The sequence below is a fragment of the Lipotes vexillifer genome, unplaced genomic scaffold (genome assembly GCF_000442215.2).
Source record: "Lipotes vexillifer unplaced genomic scaffold, Lipotes_vexillifer_v1.1 scaffold382, whole genome shotgun sequence".
Taxonomy (NCBI): Eukaryota; Metazoa; Chordata; class Mammalia; order Artiodactyla; family Lipotidae; genus Lipotes; species Lipotes vexillifer.
The window spans coordinates 3,375,061-3,378,991 of NW_006780611.1; the positions used below are offsets into that span (position 1 = coordinate 3,375,061).

Below are 3,931 nucleotides of genomic sequence, written 5' to 3' on the forward strand. Positions count from 1 at the left end.
CCTGCGCGTCCGGAGCCTGTGCTCCGCAACGGGAGAGGCCACAACAGTGAGAGGCCCGCGTACCGCAAAAAAAAAAAAAAAAAAAAAGGAGCCTGAACTTTAAGTCAGGCAAGATGGTTCTTTGGGGGCACAAGCCCACCATCCTCTTGGTCTGCTGGATTTGGGAATAAAGTCGTTATTCCCTGTCCCAACAGCTCGCCTCTCAATGTTGGCCGGTCGTGCAGTGGGCAGTACAAGCTTAGACCCGGGAACAATCCCACTCCAGCGTCTCCGTGAACCGACCCGCTCTGCGGGTTTATAACTTGGAACTGCAACCCATGCCGGCCGCGCTGTGCCGAAGCAGGAAGCGCAGAGGACAAGCTGGATCAGAGGAGAGCAGGGGGCGAGCCTGTAGCCTCGTGAAGCAGTGGCCAGGGAACCATGAGACAGAGCGGGTCCCAGAGAAGGGAGCCAGGGTGGAAGAGGAGGGGGCCAGGCCTCCACGCCCACCCCTCCCTGTGGCCAGGCTGCCCAAACGGCCATCTGTGCTCAGAGCTACTGACAAAGGGGGGATTTACTGGGAACAGGAGGGGAGCTGGGGCACGCAGCAGACTCCAGACTGGGTTCCCTCTGTTCCTGGGCAGGTGTCCAGGCCTCCGGACCAGGACATTCCCTGAACCAGCCGGGGGTCCTGAAGAGGCAGCTCACACAGGAAGCACTAACAGATGGACTCCCACCAGAGCCCGGGCCCAGGTGTGCTACTGAGGACTTGTGGGCCTGAAGGACACCGCATCGCTCAGCCACAGGTGGGCCTGGGGTCTGAGTGGCCGGCAGGGCTGTCTGGGGTGCTGTGCTTGGTACCATTTGGCTTGCAGCTGATGATATGGATACTGCACAGCCACTGGCTGTGTGATCTTTCCAACATAATCACCGCTAGCATCAGACAAGTATTTAGGTATAAATGGGCTGCTAGCTGCCTGCAGGGAAAGGCGGCTGGCAACACGGGCGCACGTGCTCCAGGTGGCGGGGAATTTTACCTTCCTCCTGTCACACCACATGTGGAACATCTGAGTGCCTGTGACGTGCACGGGACGTGGGAAACAGACTGACAACACAGCGCACAGCAATGATGTTCTAAACATTAAGGGGAAGGCAGAGGGCAGACAGCGTACCAGGGCCTCCCAGCCGGGTCCACCCACAGCTCCGGGTAGGTGGGGAGTGAGCAGTGGCCTCAGAGCAACACGAACGCCCCCGGACTGCTCTTCATCAGAAGAAAGGGCCCCTGTACTCCTAATAACTGTGGATTCTTCCAAATGTTTTGGAAAAACCTCCACTGATGTTTAACAGTCAGCAGAATAAGTCTGGAGTGGAGTGTGCCTGGAGGACTTTTCTAGAATCTAATTATCCCGCCGGCAACAACCCGAGGCCGCAGGACAGATGACGAAGCCCATGGGCGGGGGGGGGTGCCAGGGCCACATGTCAGGGCCGGGCTGGGCACAGGAGGCAGTCACCAGAGTCTGTGTAGTTCCCACACGGGGTGCCCCGGCCAAAGCCCCAACCAACACCGTGGGCCGTGCAGCACAGGAGGATGACACGCACCCTCCGGCCCCCTCAACGCAGCCGGGAGGGCGGAGGAGCCGTGGGGAGCAAACCCAAGGGTGGGCCCCGGGCAGGGCCCGACCAGAGGCCAGTGGAGGTCAAAGGCAGTTTCTCCATGTTGCTTTCCGACCGATAATTGGACATGGCCTTCGCCTTGAGTAAGCTTAAACCAAGGCGATTTCCCAGGAATTTTCTTAAAAAGCAAAACAGAGGTTTGTATGAACTACCATGTTTTAATCCTGCAGATCGAGAGTGTGTGTGTGTGTGTGTGTGTGTGTGTGCGCGCGCGCGCGCGCGTCCAGGTGTGAAGGTGGCCCTCCACGCAGTTGCCCACCCTGGACGGCCCACAGCGACCCCCGATGGGCACCAGGGTAAGAAGGAAAGGGGAGGTCCCTTGCCTGGAACCTGTTTCTCCCTGTTCCTCTCCTCCCTCAGGTCTCAGCTTCCAGAAGGTTCCAGAAGGTTCCAGAAGGTTCCTAAACCCTAAGTCCCCCCCCTAAACCCCATGCTCCCCAGGACCCTCAGCCCAGGCCTGGATGTTCCTTTCCTGTAATCCCCAGTTGGTCCCCAAGCAGACCCGTGAGAAACAGATCTGTCTGCAGCCTCAGAACCTATCGGGGGCCAGGCACCCAAGGGGCTTTGGTGAAAGGACGAGGATGAAACCCCCGGAGTGGGCTGGGGGTGGCGGGAGGCTGGAAGACAGAAGACATGGACCCTGCAAAGGGAGCTGGCACACGGGGTCCTCTCAGGCCGAGCGCCACCCGACGCCACCAGGGCAAGCGTGGCCTCCGGTAAAGCCGCACATAAACACAAACTACATCAGACAGAAGCACGTCAGTGCGGGTGGCAGCACTGTGACATGCCATGAGAGGCCAGGCCCGGCCGGCCAGAGGGCTGAGAATACACCCCACACCCAGCCAGGCACCTGGATCTCCCAGAGTCGTCCCAGGTCAGGTCACTGGCTGCACCTCTTTGCGTTATTAAATGTAATTGAATCTTTGAACGTCTACAGATTTTCACGTAAGGTTTAACATCACGGAAAGTACTGCTTGAAGCCGTGGTCCGATTTCTGGTCCAGGGAGGGATGCCGGCCTCGTAGCCCGGCAAAGCAAGTGACACCCTGCCCCAACACGGGGGCCCCCGCGGGGAGCCCCAGAGAACTGCAGAATGGGTCACGCTGACCTGTGGGACAGGCAGATGGCCGTCGTTCAGGGGCACTGGAAAGCCCACGGCGCTGTCCTAACACCCGGCAGAGCAGGAAACTAAAGGACCTTCTCCGCCAGGGAACCAAGTGCCAGCCGTTCCCTAGGGCTGAGAACCAGCTGCTGAGACCCAGAAGAGGCCAGCACAAAGCACAGGAGGTTCGGCCTTTCCAGCAGCTAAAGCCCGCGCGGCGCAGTACCTGGAGCGGGGCTCTCCTCAGAGCCCCACCGTAGTGACCACACTCCGCAACGACAATGACGCCAGGCCACCCCACGGAAAAGCCAGCTCTGACTGGGGTGTCCCAAGCTGGAGACAGCTGTGCGCTCAGGCCAGGGGGTGCGGGGCTAGAGGCCAGGCTGGTGAAGGGGAGGGATGGAGACTTCGGCGGCCTCAGCTCTCAGGCCTTGTCCGCCAGACCGCCGGCCTGGACTGTGCACAGGGACAGGGAGCCCTGGGGGGTTTTATCAGGACGGGAAGAACACAGCTCTTCGGACTTGCAAATATCCCCCTGGAATGACCCGCTTCTTGCTGGCGGCACCTTGAGTCAGGGGCCGAGCTCGCGTGGGCAGAGGTGGGAGTCCACACCACAGGCTCCGGAAGCTGGGGCGGCCTCTGGCAGCCCCAGGATGGAGGGACCCTGCTGGGAGGAGGTGACTGGCCAAGGCAGGCCGGCCCCGAGGGTGCTGTCAGGGGCTGGGGCCTCAGGGACCCTCTTCAGCCCTGCCCGGCCAGGCCTCCCAGGGCTCGGCTGAGACTCCCCCACCCCGCCCCGCCCCCCTTCAGCGCGCCACCACCGGCTTCCAGATGAAGGCCCCGAGGCACAGGAAGGCAGCCCCCTTCCCAGGATCGCAGCGCTCGCTGCGAGCACAGGCAGGACTCGGCCCAGAAAGTCGGGGCCAGGCCCACCGTCACCACTCACCCGCGTACCTTCCTGATGCCCTGGGTCCGGCAGGGGCTGGGAGGGCGGCGGTGGCCGCTCATGGGGACCGGCCACCTCAGGGTTTGAGCTGGGTCTTGGCTCGGGGGACCGCTACCCCCCGAGAGGGCAACGCTACCTGGGTGACAGTGTTACCTGGCCCTCCACCCCCCTCACCTGGCCTTGGGCTCCTCACCTGGCCCTCCCCCCTCCTCACCTGCCTCCCCCCCCCTC

At 61.8% G+C, this 3,931-nt stretch overlaps 1 protein-coding gene across 1 annotated transcript in view; it reads right to left on the bottom strand.

Moving 5' to 3' along the window:
* Positions 1-3,931, bottom strand: part of GRAMD4 (GRAM domain containing 4) — a 44,273-nt gene that overhangs the window by 16,341 nt on the left and 24,001 nt on the right. The gene's annotated exons all lie outside the window — the stretch shown is intronic.